This window comes from Aquarana catesbeiana, linkage group LG08, assembly GCF_042186555.1.
Source record: "Aquarana catesbeiana isolate 2022-GZ linkage group LG08, ASM4218655v1, whole genome shotgun sequence".
Classification (NCBI taxonomy): domain Eukaryota; kingdom Metazoa; phylum Chordata; class Amphibia; order Anura; family Ranidae; genus Aquarana; species Aquarana catesbeiana.
In genome coordinates this window covers 112,511,673-112,533,546 of record NC_133331.1, presented here as the reverse complement: position 1 = coordinate 112,533,546, position 21,874 = coordinate 112,511,673, and the positions used below count along the sequence as shown (strand labels likewise).

Sequence of the window (21,874 nt, the reverse complement as noted above, 5' to 3'; positions counted from 1 at the left end):
TCACTAAACCCACATCATATATAAAACTATCAATAAATGCTGTATTACATGCTTTTCATACTCAGCCACTATGGGATTTGTTGTCTGTATTCTGAAAAAAAAAACCTGGTTGATCCTGCTCTTCTCTAACCCCACCTACTATTGATATTCCCAATTCAGTTAGGGGTTTTGCAGCTGTGGTGGCAACTTTGCACATGCTCAGTTTGACAGTGAATTTCTATGCTGAGCATTTTCTTCCTATCACATCTGAGCAGCCCATGCGACTAGAGTGTCACACATATGGATGTATACACAGTGGTAAATTACAGCTCACTCCCTCCTCCTCCATGCCCACTAACCAGCTAAACACAATGGGGGTGGGATATTACATGTAGGTTAATGGTGGCCTCACCTCCCTCTTATTCTAAGACACAGACTGGAGGGGTGTGACACAGCCTGTGACTGGCAGAAACCCACCCACACCATGTTATTTCCACAAAATAATAAAGATTTGATTTCAAATATACATTTTATGCCAATTTAAAACAGTTGATATTATTTATGTATTTTTACTCTGTATTCCAAAGGCTGTTTTCTTTTTGAACATGTGACCAGCAGCAGAGGACTAGAAGCTCCCCCTGCTTATATTTCTCTGCAGACAGGCTGGGAAAGATCTGAGAGCATGATATTGCTGGATTAGCGGCAGCTTCCCTATGCCTCTGTATCCCTTGGAATTCCTGTTATCGACCCGGCTTATCTTGACCCTGCTTCCTGATATCCTGGTTTGACCTCTGGCTTATATTTTTGACTCTGCTCCTGCTTGCTTCCCAGTGTTTGACCCCAGCTTGGCTCATCGACTCTGCTTCTCCTGTCTCCCATGTATGACCCCGGCTTGTTCGTTTCTGCTGCCTGACTGATCCACCGTATATGACTTTTGGCCTGGCTCCCGGTTTCCTCTCTACCAAGCACCTCAGCACACCTGCTCTTCAAGTCCTTCCAGTCTGCTACAGCCATCTCCTGGTGATTAGCTCTCCTGACTTTCTGGAAAACCATGCTTCTTTGGGCACCGCACTCCCTGTATCATCTCCAGGGGCGTGTTGCACTTAGCCGCAAGGGGAGTCCTCTCAGCACCTCTGCCTCCAAACCAGTACGTGACAAGAGTCATCAAAAAAAAAAAATTGCATTACACTGGTACCTTACACCCCTACGCATCTCTAAGTTTCTCCCATCCTTCTTGCCTCTTTGTTGGAGAGGATGTGGAGACACTGGTCACCTGTTACATATGTTTTGGACTTGCAAACATCTCACCGGCTTCTGGCGGAACATTTTCCGCTTTATTTCTGATATCACAGGCATTTTCACGACATCCCAGTTTGGCAATTCTCAACTTGGGTATAGATTAATTTCCTCCCTTCTGCCGCTCCATTGTTATTCATGTTTTAGTGACAGCCAGATTACACATAGCGAGAGGTTGGAGATCTGAAAAAGTACCTAACCTGTCGGAAGCAATTGAAATCGTCCACCTACATTGTAAATATGAAACTATGCTTGCTAACAAAAGGGGTGGCAGAAAGGTGTTTGACTCACGACGGAAGTTGTGGACTGATCGATTTAAAGAGCGCTGACTTGCCGTTATGTTCTGTTCTGTGTTTTTGATGTCTATCCAAGAAAGATATTGGACCTAAAACCCTCTATTTCTTTTATACGTATTGTATACCGTTTCTGTACGACTTAACTTTAAAATGACTAAAAAGAATGGAAAAAAAAAAAAATTACAGTGCCCTCATCCACATACTGAAAGAGAAGGGATAACGTAAATTAAACAGTGTGCGTTTAGTATAACTTTAAACTTGCTTTGTTAGTCTGTCAATATGTAAACATGTCTTAGGACCATACTTGTGGTCTGTGGTTTGTTGCATGTGACACAAAAACACACAAAGACGCACTTGATCATAATCATGTGATAGAATCTTGGTCTGTTTTGATGTAATCAGCAATAAAATATCTAGTGCTGAAAATTTCGAAGCTTTTCATCCATATCCATGCCTTGCATTCAGTTCAGTTTGACATTTGCTCTGCAAAGCAAAGTGAACTTTATCTACAAAAGTTAATTAGTTCAATCTTTTACTAAAATGGTAAACACTTAAAAATTCAAAATACATGCAATGAACTCAACTAAAGTACAGAGAAAGGCTGACAAATGATCACTAACAGAAATTGTATACAACACACTTTGTGTGTCTTGTTGAAGATTTTCCCATTTTTAATGGACTAGAAAATGGCTTAACCCACATAAGGTTTTTTTCCCCATCAGCATTTTCCTTACAAAAGAACGCCTCTCTCCTAAGTGAGGTAAAGAGAGAAATCCACATCGTGGCATACAACTTGTTAGATTTAAAGTGGTAATAAACTCAAAACCAAAAATGTAATATATTGCAGCTTACCAATCATTAAATGTGGTGAGTGCATTCGTTTTCTTTTTTAGGCTTTTTTCCATCCGTTTTCACCCGGTGATCTGCCCAGTAAGTAACACACCTCCTAAATTATACAGACACCATCCTGATTGAAGGAGCACCTTTGGACAGCAGCATTGTTAATCTGGGGGAGAAGAGAGTTAGATGCACTAGCAGATTTAGATACAGTAACAAATTGAAGCCAAACTCCAACTTTGCAGCTAGAAAACAAATCTGCGAAAAAGAAACCGCTGTTCTCAAATAAACCACAAAATAAATATAAGACAAAAACAAAAATAATTGGAACAAAAAAAACAGCAAAAGAATTGACTGCCCAAGGATCTAGAAATCAGAATTTGAGTACCATTTCCTAATTGATCCTACGGCTTGTGTGTGTGATCCCCCCCCCCCCCCAAATTCCCAGGAAGGCATCAACAAAAGCCCCCTATTTGGTCTCTCTAGGTTTGCTGGCCATAGTTCAAAGGCCATGCAGCACATTATGACCTGAATAAGCTCTCCCGAGTAACTCTTAATATAAAATTATTGTGGACCACAAATCTCGAACCAGCAGAATTTACTTTCAACCCATGGCCAGTGGTTAAAAGACACAGTCGACTATACCTGTTCTCTTCATACGTTAGTAAGCAGAAAGAGTGGTTAAAAATGGAGACGTGGGCTTCCATTTTGACTTACAAAAAAAAGTCAACATTTGCATATCTGTACAGTTTAGTCTGCCTATGTTTTGGGAAAAGAAATAGTTTTTTTAAAACTGCTGTTGGTGCGCATTGTGAAGGTACTACTATTATAAGCTTGGGCAATGCAAAAATGACCTTAACTTCAAAGGCCCCTTTCACACAAAGAGTTCAATCAGGTCAGTTTTTCAGGTGGACGTAATCGGGCAGTCCATTCACACCTATGGACCAGCAGGTGTAAAGGGACATGTGTCCAATGACACCTGCCTGTCTCTGGTTCGATCTGGTCCACTAAACAAAACAAAAAAAAAAAAAAATGAAAAGGGATCCGTCTTTCTCAGTCTAGGCAGATGAGATCGGAGGGCAGGCGGGTGTAAACGGACAGCGGAGTTTGTTTACGCCTGGCCGTACAGCTCTGTGTGAGGGCTAGGCTCAGCCCTTCCTTCTCTGAGCTGGCCGCTCAGCTGTCGGCTAATTGCCAGCTCTCATCTCTCTCCACAGTTACCCAGCTGTTGTTGATTCTGCCCGTCAGTCCTGCCTACTTAAAGTCGTCCAGCTCACTTGATCTCTGCCTTCGCCTTTGTCAATATCACAGAGACTTTCTCCTGCGTTCCTGTTAAAGACTTGCTCGGCTGACTTTCCTTCTGGCTACTAATCCTGCTTGCTGTACTACTATGTTTATCTCTGGCTCTCTGACATTTGCTTGGCTGACTACCCGATCCGGTTACTGAACTCTGGCTTGTTTTGACTACGCTTACTCTGTTTACCTTATTATTATTAAACAAGTGTGATTTAACTATACTTCTGTCTCGGTCTGATTCATAGTTCCTGATACCCTGACCATGTCCACTCTGCATAAACTGAGTGGACACGGATGTGTCCTCTGCCCACTCTGCTCTGATCAGCGGACAGATACCCTGCTGATCTCAAGGATGTCTGCCCCATATCAAAGGGGACTAAAGAACTAAAGAGATGAAATAGACTCTCATGTCAGTCTTGTCATCTGAGAATATTTACAAAAAGTGATTTAGGTCAACAATGCACCAATGTCTTGTATCAACACTCACTATAAAGTGATATACCCAATTAAAGGTGAAAAACAAGCCCTTCTTGTGCAATAAGCCTGTTCAAATAACTACATGTAACCGAAAACCATTTATGAATCTTGTACTCACGTAATTTACTTATGCACGCTTAAATGACAATGTTTTAACAAGGCCTCAATGAACTGTGTTCTCCTTAGTGCTTAATGTGTTTGTAAAGGCAGGTGTTTTTTTTTTACCTTCCTGCATTGTATGCAAGAAGGTAAAAAACCTTCTACATGCAGTTCATTTGCAGCACCCCTAAATACATACCTGACTCTGATCTCGATCCACCAATGTGCACGAGAGCTGAGGCTTTCCCGGGTCTCTCGCTCCTAAATGGCTCAGAGCCAATGGCTCCTGTCAATTACAGCCAGTGAAAGGGAGCGGGGCCAAGCCCCTCTCTGTATGCCTTATAGACATCCGTGCCTGAACGGGCTTGTCATTTTCAGGGCTGTAGGAGTAGGAAGTGTTAATGGACTAAAAGCATGCTTGCAGTCCACTGAAACTACAAGTCAGTCTAGCACAGTGGCAGACGGGACTTGTAGTTCATTCAATAACAGATTGCTGTGAATGAATGACGCAGCTGTCTCCCTGCACAGCCATGCCATTTTTCAAATGTGAGAGCACCGTCAGAAGAAGGAGGTGGGTTCAGGGGTGGGCTTTGCTGGAACATGTTACACCTTAAATACGGGTGAACCTATCCTTTAAGGCAGGCATGCTCAACCTGTGGCCCTCCAGCTGTTGCAGAACTACAAGTCCATGAGGCATTGCATGGCTGACAGGTAAAAGCATGGCTCCCAAAGGCAGAGGCATGATGGGACTTGTAGTTCCACAACAGCTGGAGGGCAGCAGGTTGAGCACTCATGTTTTAAGGATTTCTTTCAACCATAGGTAGATCCAACTGGTGTAAGGGGATATGAACCAACAATCAATTGTAACATGGGCTAATATAAACTGGGGTTACACTTAGCCCCTTACACATGGGGCAGGCTTTGTTGGAGTCCACTTGCTCAGCGGAAAACCTGTCCATTGATCCCCGATGAACAGACAGATGGCTGGTGCATGTCTGCTCTCCTCTATGCAGAGACTGCCTGTCCATTTACACCTGACTGCCATATGTTCCGATACACCAGACGGATAGGGATCCCCATCCGTCTGTTTTTAGCAGATACGATTGGAACGGATGTCGGCAGGTGTCAACGGACACATGTCTCCATAGAGGGGACTGGAGGGTCTGATCGGGTCCGCCCAAAAAAAATGACAGGCGGATCAGATCAGTCCGCCCATGTGAAAAGGCCGTTAACCAATCTATAGTAAGTTTAGTGGTATCACTATTACATCCTAAGCATTCACACGAGTACTATATATACTATAATATTTTAAATTTGTTTATCAGTCTATCAACTACACTACTAGAATCTCACCACAGCTATGTTTAAGGAGACACAATCCATAATTTCACATTCTTTCCATTCTTCTGAATCCTGCCATACACCCCCTTTCCATCCCAGAACATTGTTCTTAGAAAAAAAAAATGAATCGAAAAAAATTTGCTGCCCCCTCCAAAAAGAGGGACCCAAAACCTGTCCCACTAGTACCAGCCAGTGATAGCGGACAAAGTGAAGCCTGCACTAATCGCTTCCTGCAGTGATACACATCTAGTTCTTTGGAATGAGTCCCTAATGAGTCCAGATGTTGCTCAGCAGCTTTACCAATTATTGTGCACCACGTTAAGAAAAGTTTATTGCAATGAAGCTGCTGCTAAAAATAGGAGTCTGCTCAAGCTCATAGACATTACTGGCAGGTAGCTATTGCTGCTTTCAATACATTTTTAATTTGGAGTACTGTAGATTTCAAAAGCTGCTGTGTCAAGCATAAAAGGTGTCCAAGGAGAGACAAAGCTTTGCAATGCCATTGCCTGAAGGGTAAAGCTAGCCAAACGAGTACATATATCAGGCTATAGAGATGGGACACGTGTTCACAATTGTTTTACTGCATGTTGGTAGAAGACAGCCTATATCAAGAACCTCACTAACCATAAGATTATGTGGAGTCAAAGGGAACCATTTCTAACTTGCTATTCTTGTAGAATAAAGCATTAGAAATGTTTATTTTAGGAAGATATAGTTGTAACACAGTCAGATTTAAAGTTTTAATAAATTTAGATTTATTGGCATAAAATATACAATAAGGCCTCATACACACTTCAGTTCCAACACGCTGCTTTTACAGAGGTTTGAGCTTTTTTTTTTCCGCCTCTATGTCAACCTATGTGTCCATGCACACAATAGGTGTTTACAAAAGTTTAGAGGCAAAAAAAAAAAAAAAAACACATCACTTGTGCATTCAAGAAAGGAGTGTTTTGGCAAAAAAAAAGCCTGACTCACCTAAACGTGGGTAAACGCGTCTAAATGCGTGTTAACACTAGGCGATCTTAGCGCACAAGTGTTTTATAATTTCAATGTCCGGGATAAATTAATATTCTGGCCAATGAAATGAGTAAACACCCGTTGTGGCCCAAGCACATGATGCTTCTAAAGGCGCCTGAACACATTAGAAAAAACACAGCTTAGGAGCATTTTTGCAGATGCTTTTCTCCTAGTAGGAGAAAAGGATTTAGAAGAGTCCCAGGAACATTACAGGAATAGCCTCAGGAGGTGAGGAGATTGGCTCTCACACAGACTACTGACCTGACAGGCAGGGAGGGAGGGGGAGAGACTCACAGTAGAGATCGGGATGACGGAGGCACGTAAACTGATCATGGTATTATGGATCAGCAGCCTTAATTACAGTGGTCAGCAAGTAGGGGCACATGAAAAAGCAGGATCAACCAGGTATTTTAGATCATACAATGGGACAAATTACACTGCACAAGCATTGTGCTATAAATAAGGGGGTAGGCAACCTTAAAGAGGTGAAGATCTACTAGAACAACATGGGAGAAGTCAAAGGCACTGGGCACAGTGCCACCTCCTCACACCTGATCTAAACCTCTAATTGCCATACTACCATGTCACAATCGCATGCAGTTCATGGATCATGGGTTTAAATCAGGTGGTGAGGAGGCAACATGTCAAACACACTTGGATCGCTTTTCAGAGGTGAAGCAGTGCCTGCTGCACTTGTGAAAGAGCTCTTAGTTGAATTCGGCTGCGGCACCCTTAGAGCTTGTTCACACAAACATGGGGGCTGGTAAAATCCTGTGGCTAAGTTGCCATTTTACTGCCCCAATCCCTAACCCCCTTAGCTGCTGAGGCAGCAGCCAAAGCAGCAGAAATTATGCCCCCTGTTGCTTTTGGTGGGTGCTACCGCCTGCCAATCGTGACCCATTCAAGTAAATGGGGCCACTCTGCAAGTGTCCCACAACTGCATGCTCCTGAGGGGTCCAAAGGGTTAAATCAGGTGGTGAGAAAGCAACAACACTGCCTGCTTTAACTTATTGTGTGCTGTACTCACAAGGTTGCGGGGGACTTGCAGAGTGGCCTCATTCACTTGAATGTGCCATGCTTGACAGGGCGTATAACTCCTGGTACGGCATGTGTACACCCCGGCCACTGCAGCAGAAGGGGGTGCAGTTGAATCAGGGGTGATAAAAACACTTAACTATGGGTTTTTTCCACCCCCTAAACTGCAAATGTAAATGAACCCTTCCTGTTCTGAGCCCCCTATAAGGCTGCTTTCTCACTGATGTCATGGGTTAGCTGCACTTTGCCATGAACTTCTATTATAACCTGCAGGTGTGGTGCACTTTCTGAAAGCGCACCAAAACTCCTGCATTCAGAAAGTGCATCAAACCCGCAGGATATAATACAAGTCTATGGCTAAGTGCAGCAAACCTGCAGGAAAGCTGCAGGTACGCTGTACTGCACCCGCGGTGTGGGTAAACTGCAGCACATCAGTATGAAAGCAGCCTTATTCTATTATGCCCAGTGTATTGCTTAACACTGACCTAAAGATCTCCTCTTTCCTGCTGCTGGCACCATTCTGGAGACCGCTAGCTGGGATAAGAGGTGGAGTGCAGTTGGTATCACTCCACGTGGGACAGGAGCCAGCACTACAGAGGAGGCATTGGCTTATGCGGCTCTTGCTCCCTTCTACAGCTTCAACTTTACAAGTAGTCCCTTCTTCATTCACTCTGTTTGATGCTCTGGAATAGTGGGTCAGCAAGCCAAGGCCAGGATCTACTGGTAGATCGCGATCTACAGGTTGCTGTCCCCCACTATAGATCATGTTTTAAAGCAGAACCCTGGGTGAAAAATTTTCTCTGTCCTTGTTGCTTATCTCCTACCTTCACCAACAAAGGCCTCCATCTTCTTATGAGCCCTGCAGTTTGTCTGCAATATCCTGCTGATTTTACAGAAAAAAACGTTAATTCCCTGTGGATTCCTGTTTGTAAGACTGGTGGCTGTATCCTCAGCTACCGGTCTTGGCAATTCCCATTTGTAGTTCCATCTACAGCAAGCAGGGATGTACTTCTGTCCCTGCTTGCTGTAGTGGGCAGAGGGGTCCCATAGACCCCTAATCTGTACAGCCTATAGAGGCGGTGTCCTACTCCTACTCTGCTCCCTGCCAGCACTGCCCCCAACACCAGATATGCTGCACTGATTGGCACTGAGGAGGCTGCGCTGATTGGCACTGAGTTGGCTCTGATGAGGCTGCACTTATGGGCACTGATAAGGCAGCACCAATATGCTGCACTGATGAGGCTGCACTTATGGGCACTGCTAAGACAGCCTTGATGAGCACTGAGGTGGCACTAATGAGGCTGCACCTATGGGCACTAATAAGCTGCACTGGTGGGCACTGAGGTGGCACTCATGAGGCTGCACTGATAAGCTGCAATGATGAGGTAGCACTGATAAGCTGCACTATGAGGCTGCACTGATGGGCACTGATATGCTGCACTGATAAACTGCATTGATTAGGCTTCACTGATTGGCACTGATAAACTGCACTGATGGGCACTGATGAGGCTGCACTGATTAGCAGTGGACATGGTCCACTGCCAAATATCTGTAGGATAGGTTTCCACCTATCATTATTGTGTTATTGATTTCTTTTTTTTTTTTTTCATGCCAACATTTACTTGTGCCACATGCTGATGTAAAGCAGCATGGCCCGGCTCTTTCTTTCTGTGGTGTGGCTGGGGATATACTCACATAAACCATACAAGTACTGATTGCTGATAGAAAAAATCTCAAAAGCTACAGCAGGAGGAATAAAGTTTATAATACTGAAGTACAGCAGAGTGCAGCAGGCAAAATATATAATTATGGGTATGTGCCTACAGTTCGGTAATATTACATAAAACAGGTAAGGGGAATATGTTTATCTCCTGTTGTGGCTGGAGGGGGAGAGCACAAACATGCTTTGCATTTTTAATGCCGCGTACACACGAGCGGACTTTACGGCAGACTTTGCCCGGCGGACTTTGACGGACTTTACGACGGACTTTCTGAATGAACGGACTTGCCTACACACAATCCACCAAAGTCCGTCGAATTCATACGTGATGACGTACGACCGGACTAAAATAAGGAAGTTCATAGCCAGTAGCCAATAGCTGCCCTAGTGTGGCTTTTTGTCCGTCGAACTAGCATACAGATGAGCTGACTTTTCGACCGGACTCGATTTCGAAGGATTGATTTAAAACATGTTTCAAATCTAAGTCCATCCAACTTTTGAGAAAACAAAGTCCGCTGGAGCCCACACACGATCGAATTGTCCGATGAAGTTCAGTACACCGGACCAAGTCTGCCGTAAAGTCCGCTCGTGTGTACGCGGCATAAGGCTGTAACCTATCTATCCTGCTGTGTGTTACTGAGTAGTGTGGCTGGCTGGCTTCAGAATGAGGTGATGAATGAGCCCTCCCACATGCACTGCAATTCCGAAAGCATGATGGGAAGTGTAGTTTGATTATATTGTAGAGAGGAGAGGATAATCCGCTTTAAAGGAAAAGAAGCTTTTTTTTTTTTTTTTTTTTTTTTTTTTTTTAAATTACAACCTCCTTAAGTGGTTTCAAAGTAAATGAATGGGTAGCCAGACCTTTCATAGATTTAGCTACAAACAAAATTCAGCAACCCTGATTAACTTTTGTATAAAGTATATAGGAAAATGACACAATGAAAATAGTTACACTATGACAAGTCATATATCTGGCCTATGTTTCAGTATCTTATGTGTGTAAAGCCAGGTACACACTATTCTATTTTTTCGTTCAAACCAGCGGGTTTTCAGATGTGGACGGAGCCGCTATACTAACTATGCAAAGTTAGTATAGCGATCTCCCCCCGCTGAGCTATTGTGTTCTGACAGGGCGATGGCCCCCCTACCAGAACACTCCGATCAGTGATCTCCACCACAGGCTTAGAGCACTGATTGGGAGTTGGTAGGCTGCTGGTTTTACAGCATGCACGTCCAACAGACCAACATACACACAAGCCGAATGTTGGCCAATTTATTTTGAACAGGCCGATGTCCCTCGACATTCGACCGTGTGAACCAGGCTTTAGGGTCAAAAGGAACTAGAGCAATTCTTTATGGCTCAGAACACCATAATTCCCCTGATTACCTCAGATGTGGTGATAAGGGCATGCTTGTATAAAGATAACGTTAAAGCGGCGTTCCAGGCTTTTTCAAAACTCCCCCCTGCGTTCGTCATCACTTCCTGTATTCTTATTGCTTTTTCCGAGCAGTATAAATATTTTTTTTTTCTTGTAGGATTTCTCCACTTCCACAGTACCTCGACGTGGCGAGGTACATCATGTCCGGCCGTGCATTGGTTCCTGGGATATGAGTGTTGTTAATCCCAGGAGTCAAGGCGCCTCCACCGCTTGTAGCATCGTGCCACACTTTGATGTTTATGTGCGAGATCAGGAGGTGCATCCTGGGTAGCCAGAACCGCCTTATCCCGGAACTAGATAGCAGTGGGCTTCAGCTGCCCACACTAAAGATGGGAGCACACTGGAGGGGAACTGCAAAGCAACTTTTTCAAACTAAACTAGATTTACAAAACCAGCATTTTGTAGTAATGCCGTAACTGCAAACATGGGGGTGTTTAAAAAGAAAAAAGAAAAAACAAAAAAAAAAAAAAACACTGGAACTCCGCTTTAACTTGATTCACAAGAAGGAAACAATTTAAAATAATACTTTCATTATTACCAACAGTAAATATCTGTGCCAAAGAAAGCGCATGTTTTTTGGTTAGCAATATGAATATAGGGATGGAAAATTAAAGTAGACACTGAGAAAATGACACTAAAAAAAGTTTACAGCCTGGCAAGCTGCTGAAGCAAACTTCTTCACTGTTCAAATGAATAAAAAAAAAAAAGAAAATGGTCACAAGACCAGATAGCCGATCACAGCTTAGCATTAGTCTTTCTCAAAAGTGGTTACCAAACTGGCTAATATGGAAGGTTTCACAGACCCTTCTCATACATCAGTACACATCAATGGGAATATCGGACAAATGACGTCCAGTTTTTGTGTTATGTAGCAATCTTACCGCAGTATCAAAATACACTCTGCAACATTGTTGCAATGAGACCATTTCCCTCTAGTGCCAGCTAAGTCATCACATCCTGTCAGCAGAGTGATTACCATCAGGGAGCAAAGCATGAAGGGAATTGTAGGTCCAGGACTCCAGTTTTATATTCAGATTGAACTGTATGGAACTACAAAAGACCAGCATGCTCTGAGGGCAGGAAAGGAGAGACTCCAATTTGTTTTTGTGAGGAGAATTCAGACAGCATGAGGCAGAGGAAGAGATCAGACCTAAGGGAGAGGTATTGCTTCCTAGGTGATTTCACTGCACGATTTAGGCCTCCGCCGCCAGTCGTGACATCCAGCCTGAGAGAGGGGGATCCTAGGTGCACCTGCATGGACAGTGAAGCGTTCCAGTGTGAAGTGACTAGTCGGGTCTCCAGGAGAGCCTGCTTGTTTCAGGATGTTTGTTTGGGCTTTGACTACAGCATTGGGTGAGAGGGCTTTTGCCCATTTGCAGGAAACATGGACACTCCACCACAGAAGACGTTAAATGGACACTGTATACAGTCATCATTGCTGTTAGTCATATTGCTGACACTTGTAGTGCCACAAGGCTAAAAAGGATAAGGTCATTCATTTCATTTCAGTCATTCATACAGACACCATTGTCCTTTCACCATGCTGAGAAAGATCCTGTCTTCTTCATTTGATAATCAGGGCAAGTTGTGTTGTTTGTCCCTGATGTTCAGGAGTTTTAAGTGCACCAACGAAAATGAAGACACATTGGGGCAGATTTACTAAAACTTGAGCATAAAAAAAAACTGGTGCAGAGAAACCAATCAGCTTCTAGGTTTTATTGTCAAAGCTTAATTGAACAAGCTGAAGTTAGAAGCTGATTGGCTACCATGCACAGCTCACCAGATCCTGAGTGCACAATTTATAGTAAATCTCTAAAGTTTTATCCTTTCTTCAAAAGGACTAAAGCTACTAGTGCCATACAGACCCGCACACACGTATTCAGGGCTCTGTATATGCAGCATTGTGGGACCAGTTTATCTAAGAAGTTAAGCCATTACATGTTGATTTGAATAAAGTGTTTAAAGTTGGGCCTGTGGTGTCAGGGGATAGAAGAGAGAGGCATGACCCAAAGAGGGTCATTCCGCTGCTCTCCTCCTGCCTGGACCCATAGTTTCGGCCTGAGTAAAAGGTAACCAATCTGGTACAGATTGCCATATTGTGATTTATTGTTATTGAAGTGTTTGCCTCTGCTCTTGGGGTTATTCTCAGGTTTTGAATCCCCTGAAAGCAGCCTGAATATAGTATTGAGCTATATTGCTCATAACCTCAGTTATTGCTCTCCCATTGCACTCTCTGAACATATATATTGTTACTGTGTGTTACTTTTCCACAGAAATATTGCAGTAAAGACAATTTCTGTGTTTTATCACAATATGTGTGTTTCTCATTGGTTATTGCACTTACACTATTGCCAGATGTGCCAGAGGGGGCTGAGACTGTTACTGGGGTTGAGAGGCAAAGTAATGGGCTGAAGAAAATTAAGTGGCTCCTCCGGGGGTAACACTACAGTTGTATTGTATTGTAATGTATTCTGTTGTTTCCGAGCATGGTCTTGGTCTTCTGATTTTTTTTCAGATGAATACTGTATCATTTAAATGAAAATCGTTTGTTCTGGTATAATGCCAAAAAAAAAATTCATGTTTGTCCCGGATAATTTTGCATGAACTGTCGTGATCAGCTTTCGAAAGCTGTGTACTAACAATCAGATTATCCTACAAACGCTTCGAAAGCGGTATTTTTTCTCAGATTTTCCAATTATGTGTACTAGGCATTACATTGTAGATTACATTGTAGAGAGTGATCCCAATCCTTCTGTACTCTCAAGTATAATCAATGCACTGAAGAATGGCAGTTATTTTCAAAGTCCAAAAATGAACTTCAGGCAAACAGCGTACTGCTGTTTAAATAAACCTATACATGCTAGAGGGTCAGAGGTCACCTAAAGTTCAACAGGCGCTGACATGTCCCAATGCACTTGGGCTTAAAGTGGAACTGAGGTCTTAATGTTAAGGAGACTGCAAGCAGCCAGGTTATCTACTACAGGAGAGACTTGCAACGTCTCTTCTGCAAAAACATATATTTTCCTGCTTGCAGTCTTCCATGGAATGTACACTCCATTGCGCAGGTGCAGCTCAGTTTACATTCCGGCACAGATCTTATGTGCGAAGAGGACTGATATCCTGAGCATGGGCAGGAATGACATAATCCCAGGCCAGCCATCAAAAGCAGCTGCAGCTGGGTACCTGGAAGAAGCCAGAAAGAAGATGCCATTGCGTGAAGGGCATCTGAAAAGGTAAATATTACAGACTTTAGTTCCACTTTAAGACCTCATTTACTCTGGCAGCAGGAAAAATAGGGGTTCAAGCTGCGATTTTATCATCCCAACCACACGTTAACATGGCCAATAACACTAGTACACACTGTCACGGCATGTCAAAATGTATACATCAGATCACATTTAGCAGGCAGTACCACCACCAAGCTTGACCCATTCAAGTGAATGGGGTGAGGCAGTGCTGCAACCAGGAGCCAAGCATTTGGTTTGCGGCCTCGTATTTTCATTCAAAATCTGTGTTCAGCTGAAACGCATTCAGGAGGTTGCATTATCACCTTCCGAAAGAGTTGAAGATCTTCACTCAATATATTGTGTGAATATTCACTTTAACTATCCAATTATGTAAAATGCTAATTCTAGATTACTGCACGTGACTGCATATTCAAAGTGAACTGAAATTTGCTATTCACATGACTGGATAACTAAAGTGAATATTCACACAATATATTGACAAGATTCTCCTTCTCTAGTAAATCAAACTCTCTGTCTGCCACTTTGTGAATGTGCATTGTGAGAGGTAAGGCAGTACAAGTCAGACTTCAGGTGACCTCTGACCTCTAACCTCTAACACTTCAACTAAAGTGCCATCTTCAGACAAAGTGAAGGCAAGGTAAACAAATCCTTCATAAGCAAACCTGGACAGATAATAATTAAGGAAACCTGTGCTCACAGATGTATGCAAGATGCCATTGCTGAATGCTTCTAAAAATCCTAGATCGTGACTGCCTTGTCAGATTTTTGGAACGTATTAGCAGGACAGCCAGGTATACAGCGTTTCCAGAAAGAGTTATTGCAGCTGTTACATTCTCCATATTTGTAGCTGTACAGTTTTTCCCTCAAAGTTAAGCTCCAGGAATGATCTTTTGTTTTAAACTTACATTGGCCCAGCTTGGTTACAACCAATCATTTATATTTCACATCTGGAGAGCTGCTGGGGTTTGTGAAATTCACTGTAGTAGTCTGTGCTACATACAGTCAGCACTAGGATCTTCTGGGTTCTGCTAGTGCGGTTTGCGTTCTGTATCCAGAACACAGGGGTCACTTGCTCGTCGAGTGCCTGTGCTCACAAGTATAGACAAGTTGCTCAAGCAGCACCCAGAAGAGACCAGTGCCGACTACTGTAGCACAGGCTACTACAGTGATTTTTCCAGTGGTCCTTTGGATGTGAAATATGAAGAATTCAAAGTAACCAAGCCAGACCAATATAAAATTGGATGGATTTTCATTAAAGCATGTTACATAGTTACATTAGTAGGTGAAGTTGAAAAAAGAGACCATTAAAGTCCATCAAGTCCAACCTATGTGTGTGATTATGTGTCAGTATTACATTGTATATCCCTGTATGTTGCGGTCATTCAGGTGATTATCTAATAGTTTCTTGAAGCTATCAATGCTCCCCGCTGAGACCACCGCCTTTGGAAGGGAATTCCACATCCTTGCCGCTCTTACAGTAAAGAACCCTCTACGTAGTTTAAGGTTAAACCTCTTTTCTTCTAATTGTAATGAGTGGCCACGAGTCTTATTAAACTCTCTTCTGCGAAAAAGTTTTATCCCTATTGTGGGGTCACCAGTACAGTATTTGTAAATTGAAATCATATCCCTTCTCAAGCATCTCTTCTCCAGAGAGAAGAAGTTCAGTGCTTGCAACCTTTCCTCATAACTAAGATCCTCCAGACCCTTTATTAGCTTTGTTGCCCTTCTTTGTACTCGCTCTATTTCCAGTACATCCTTCCTGAGGACTGGTGCCCAGAACTGGACAGCATACTCCAGGTGCGGCCGGACCAGAGCCTTGTAGAGTGGGAGAATTATCGTTTTATCTCTGGAGTTGATACCCCTTTTAATGCATGCCAATATTCTGTTTGCTTTGTTAGCAGCAGCTTGGCATTGCATGCCATTGCTGAGCCTACTAGGACCCCCAGGTCCTTTTCCATCCTAGATTCCCCCAGAGGTTCTCCCCCCAGTGTATAGATTGCATTCATATTTTTGCCACCCAAATGCATTATTTTACATTTTTCTACATTGAACCTCATTTGCCATGTAGTCGCCCACCCCATTAATTTGTTCAGGTCTTTTTGCAAGGTTTCCACATCCTGCGGAGAAGTTATTGCCCTGCTTAGCTTAGTATTGTCTGCAAATACAGAGATTGAACTGTTTATCCCATCCTCCAGGTTGTTTATGAACAAATTAAATAGGATTGGTCCCAGCACAAAACCCTGGGGAACCCTACTACCCACCCCTGACCATTCTGAGTACTCCCCATTTATCACCACCCTCTGAACTCGCCCTTGTAGCCAGTTTTCAATCCATGTACTCACCCTATGGTCCATGCCAACGGACCTTATTTTGTACAGTAAACGTTTATGGGGAACTGTGTCAAACGCTTTTGCAAAATCCAGATACACCATGTCTACGGGCCTTCCTTTATCTAGATGGCAACTCACCTCCTCATAGAAGGTTAATAGATTGGTTTGGCAAGAACGATTCTTCATGAATCCATGCTGATTACTGCTAATGATACCATTCTTATTACTAAAATCTTATATATAGTCCCTTATCATCCCCTCCAAGAGTTTACATACTATTGATGTTAGGCTAACTGGTCTGTAATTCCCAGGGATGTATTTTGGGCCCTTTTTAAATATTTGTGCTACATTGGCTTTTCTCCAATCAGCTGGTACCATTCCAGTCAGTAGACTATCTGTAAAAATTAGGAACAACGGTCTGACTGAGTTCCCTAAGTACCCTCGGATGCAAGCCATCTGGTCCCGGTGATTTATTAATGTTAAGTTTCTCAAGTCTAATTTTAATTCTGTCCTCTGTTAACCATGGTGGTGCTTCCTGTGTTGTGCCATGAGGATAAACACTGCAGTTTTGGTTACTGAAGCCCCCCCGATTCACTCGTGAAGACTAAGGAGAAGAATAAATTCAATACCTTTGCCATCTCCCCATCCTTTGTAATCAGATGTCCTTCCTCATTCTTTATGGGGCCAATTTGGTCTGTCCTCCCTTTTTTACTGTTTACAAGAATTTCTTGGGATTTTTCTTGCTCTCCTCCACTATGTGTCTTTCATGTTCTATCTTAGCGTCCTAATTGCACCCTTACATTTCTTGTTGCATTCTTTATAAAGTCTGAATGCTGAGGATGATCCCTCAACCTTGTATTTTTTGAAGGCCTTCTCCTTTGCTTTTATATGCATTTTTACATTGGAGTTAAGCCATCCAGTAATTTTGTTCGCTCTTTTAAATTTATTACCCAATTGGATACATTCGCTAATGCCCTTATTTAATATGCTCTTAAAGCAAACCCATCTCTCCTCCGTATTCTTTGTTCCTAATATTTTATCCCAATTTATGCCTTTTAGCAAGGTTTGTAGTTTAGGGAAGTTGGCTCTTTTGAAATTCAGTGTCTTTGTGTTCCCTTTATGTTTCCTATTTGTGTGATTTATACTGAAACTAATTGACCTGTGATCGCTGTTACCTAAATTGCCCCGTATTTCCACATCCGTGATCAGGTCTGTATTGTTGATAATCAGTAGATCCAGTAATGTTTTATTTCTAGTTGGTGCGTCTACCATCTGACCCATAAAATTGTCCTGCAAGACATTAAGGAACTGGCGAGCCTTAAATGAATGCGCGGTTCCCTCCGCCCAGTCTATGTCTGGATAATTAAAATCCCCCATTATGATAACACTTCCCATCCTTGCTGCTAATCCAATTTGTGATAGGAGATCCGTCTCCACTTCCTCCCTCAGGTTAGGGGGCCTATAGTATACTCCCAGTATTATTTTCCCCTTAGCTTCATCCCTTTGGAGCTCTACCCATAAGAATTCCACCTCCTCTCTAGCTCCCTTAGTGATGTCATCTCTCACATTCACTTGTACATTATTCTTGATATATAGGCATACCCCTCCCCCTTTTTTATCCTCTCTATCCTTGCGGTATAGGGTATACCCTTGCATGTTTGCCAGCCAATCATGAGAGCTGTTGAACCAGGTCTCTGAAATTCCCACAAAATCCAAATCCTCCTCGTACTGGTGTGGCTCGATGTACCGGTAGTATTCCTGAGAATACTACCTTGGAGGTCCTTTTCCTCAATTTAGCTCCTAAGTCACTAAAATCGTTCTTTAGGACACTCCATCTGCCTCTGACTTTGTCATTGGTGCCAACGTGCACCATGACAGCCGGGTCTTCCCCAGCCCCTCCCAGTAATCTGTCCACAAGATCCGTGATGAGCCGAACCCGAGCGCCCGGTAGACAACATACTGTTCGGTGCTTCAGGTCTTGGTTACAGAATGCCCTCTCTGTCCTTCTAAGAATTGAGTCCCCTACCACCAGAATCTGTCTTTCCTTTCCCTTTGCTGCCCCCCCCACTCTCACTGGAGGAGTTCTTCCCCCAGCAGCTAGGAGAGTCCCTCAGCTCCAGCAGTGCTGGTCCCTGACTGGTTTCACCAATGTCACTCAATGGAGCGTACTTATTGGGATGCTCCAGTCCTGGATTGGCCTCCCTGGCACTTCCCCCTCATCCCCTCCTGACTATCACCCATCTACTCTTTGCTAGTGCCTGCACCTCTTTGTCTCCACCCGCCTCTGTGCTGGCCCCTGCCGGCACCTGCCGTGTACGTTCCTGGCTCTCCTTTAGTATGGAGGCATGTCTTAAGGAAAGGAGAAATAAATGCTCCCTTGCAGTGGGGCTGCCCCAGCTATGCAAATGTTAAATGCTTGTTTAGGTCTATGGATCTGGAAAATGCCATTTTATCTACCTGAACCCTTGCTCCCCTGGCAGCCAGAACTCCCCTCTACTTATCTATGCAGGGGCAGTGGACTGTTCCTCAGCATCCTCACCACCAATACAAGACTTTGAATTCAGTGGAATGTAGGGCCCAAAGGAACCGCAAGAACAAGGGAGAAGCGGAAGGGGGGGGGGCACTGTAGCAGCGCAGAGCAAGCCTGCTGAAGCAGAGGATCAGATAAGTAAAAGTGAATTTTCTGGTACCCTAGACGTAAAGAAGTATTTAACTCTTGCCGTGAGGGACCAACCCCACTGCAAAGAAAGAAGAAATATAGAGGTTTCATAAGCAAGAATGAACAAATATACAAAATAAAGATTTTTGCTTTATAGAGAACCAGTCATTTGACAGTTATCGTGTTAAGGATATTAAACAGCCTAGACCAGCCATACTCAAGCTTTTTATCGCCAAGGAGCTTCTGAATGTTTTTTTAGCTCTAGGAGAACCCCTGCCAAAACCAATCCATAAGGGATCAGTGAGAACAAAGTCTCCATTACAGTGGTGGCCAGGGAGCAGAATGTTCCCCTTACTTTGGTGGTCAGAGGGAAAAATGCCCCCCTTACTTTAAAGGTCAGTGGGAAGAATATCCCTCTAATTTTGGTGGACAGTGGGAAGAATGCCCATAGTCAGTGGGAAAAAGTCCCCCTTACAATGGTAGTCAGAATGGTACAGACAGCTAAAAAGATCACTGGTGTCTTGCTATTGGCCCTTTCAAGTTGCAATGGCCCCAGGACTATGCAGGCTCCATCCAATTAATCACAGCTCAAGGAACCCCTTGTGACCCCCTGGATAAGAAAAACTGGTCTAGACTATTTATACACATTACATTTACAGAAGTGCTGATTATTAAGCGGGTATTACACAGCATTTAGTTCTTATACAAATGCATATAATAAAGCATTTATAAAAAGGTGCTTTCTCTGTATTTTCACCTTCATTTTAACTGAAAACTCTAACAAAAATGTGAACTTGATCTTATATGAAGCCTATAAGAAAAGCAGCTAGCTGAAAAAATGCCATTATTCCTACTCACCAACTTCAATTCTCAATTTTGCCCAAAAGTCCAAGTTTAAAGCACTTCTAACAGAATCCAGTAAGCTTTCTTTAGCCTAAAACAGTCGTCAAGACAGAACTGGCTACACTTGGCTATAAGGCAGATAAATACAATGTCAAAGCTATATAAACATATGCAAATCTGCAAACTCAAGGCCGGATTCCTTGAACATAAAAGAAAAAGTCTATTGGGCAGGCCTTGGCCTGGTAGTAATAAGTTCAGGGTTTTCATGCAGATAAGAAATACCGTTTCATTTCATGTGTTATTTTCGCTTTTGCTAACATAATAGAACAGACGTGATCTGCTTCTTTATTCCCAATTGTGTCCTCATACAGGTGCAAGCTGTGAATTTAAACCAAGCTCCCTTTTCCTTGTACTTTTTTATTAAACAGAAATGTTAAGCTGGCTTTACACGAATAGATGTTTGAATGAACATTTGTATGAATACTCATTGCACATTTAATGACTGGACAAATGTCATTCAAAAGGTACTTCACAATTTCCTTTGCTTTTGACATTGGATTTTGGAATGAATGCGTTTTCCCAAAGGAAAACCACATACACTGTTCGAAATTCATTTGACTGAGAAACAATTTCCATCCTGCTACTTTGAATTTTCTTGTCACTGTGGTCGAAAACAAACACCAATTTCAACCCACTAACAATTAGAAAATTGAACAAACGTTCTTAAAACGAATAATTACAAATACATTTTTACTAGTATTTTTACCAACTAATAAAATTCAAAACACCAACAATAATATACAAAACCATTTACAATTCTGCCCTGAGCTACATCATCAATCTTCTCTCAAAATATCACCCAAACCGTCCTCTCTGCTCCTCTCAAGTCATTTTGCTCTATAGCTACCTTGTCTCCTCATCCCATGCTTGTCTCCAGGAAGTCTCCAGAGCCTCTCCCATCCTCTGGAACTCACTACCCCAATCTGTCTGGCTATCTACTACTCTGTACACTTTTAGGTGATCCCTGAAAACATCTCTTTGGGGAGAACTATCCTGCCTTCAGCTAACAACCGAATCTTCTACTTCCCTCATCAGTTCATCTCACAGTTACTACACCTTTTCTTTCACCAGCCCCTCCCTACTAGATTGTAAGCTCACAGTAGGAGGGCCCTTCTAACCCTCTTGTATTGAATTGTATTGTTGCTATATTGTCAAGCACGCGCAAACCGTTGGTGCTATATAAATCCTGTATAATAATAATACTAGTGTATAGCCAGCTTTAGAAGATGCAAATTTGATTGGGTGCCCTTGGATTTAATAGCTTGTAATAGCACAGCTTTATCGTCGCTGATGTGGCTTTCACCTATTTACCGTCGCTCTTCCTTTGCAGCACTCTCTTAGGGTATGGGATGCCATGAAATATTCGAGCGGCCTCATCTACCCCCACTTGCTGCTTCTTAATTTAATCCACTGTCCTATGTTTCCTCCGAGATTCAAAACTCCTTTCAGATTCCAACGGTGGACCTGGAAAGGCTTCACTGATGTTGATTTCCTCCCTACTTCCAACGGTATTTAAACAATTCAATTACTTTAAAGAGAAGCATGATGGGCCCTCGCAGAAAATCTTTCATTATATACAAATTAAGCATTATGTGAATGTGCTTTTGTCACATACAGGAGCTCCCCGACTCACGTGGTTTAAATGCAAATCTTGCTCTGACATGCACTCTTCGGGCCTCAGCTCATTAAAGTGGTTGTAAAGGCTGAAGGTTTTTTTACCTTCATGCATTCTATGCATGAAGGTAAAAAAGCTTTCAGTGTGCAGCTCCCCCCTCATACTTACCTAAGCCAGATCTCGATCCAGCGATGTGCATGAGACCTGAAGCTCTCTCGGATCTCTTCCTCCTGACCTGGCTGAGATGCAGCAGCCATCTGTTCCCGCTGCTGTCAATCACAGCCTGT

At 43.0% G+C, this 21,874-nt stretch overlaps 1 protein-coding gene across 3 annotated transcripts in view; it reads right to left on the bottom strand.

Moving 5' to 3' along the window:
* The window catches only part of SGMS1 (sphingomyelin synthase 1), a 498,565-nt gene that overhangs the window by 257,695 nt on the left and 218,996 nt on the right, over positions 1-21,874 (bottom strand). For 2 of the 3 annotated variants that reach the window (XM_073596327.1, XM_073596326.1), the window contains one exon: positions 2,424-2,577. The exons of the other annotated variant lie outside the window; for it this stretch is intronic. The gene's annotated coding sequence lies outside the window, so the exon portion shown is untranslated. The remainder of the gene's footprint in view (positions 1-2,423; positions 2,578-21,874) is intronic. 3 annotated transcript variants of the gene reach the window in all.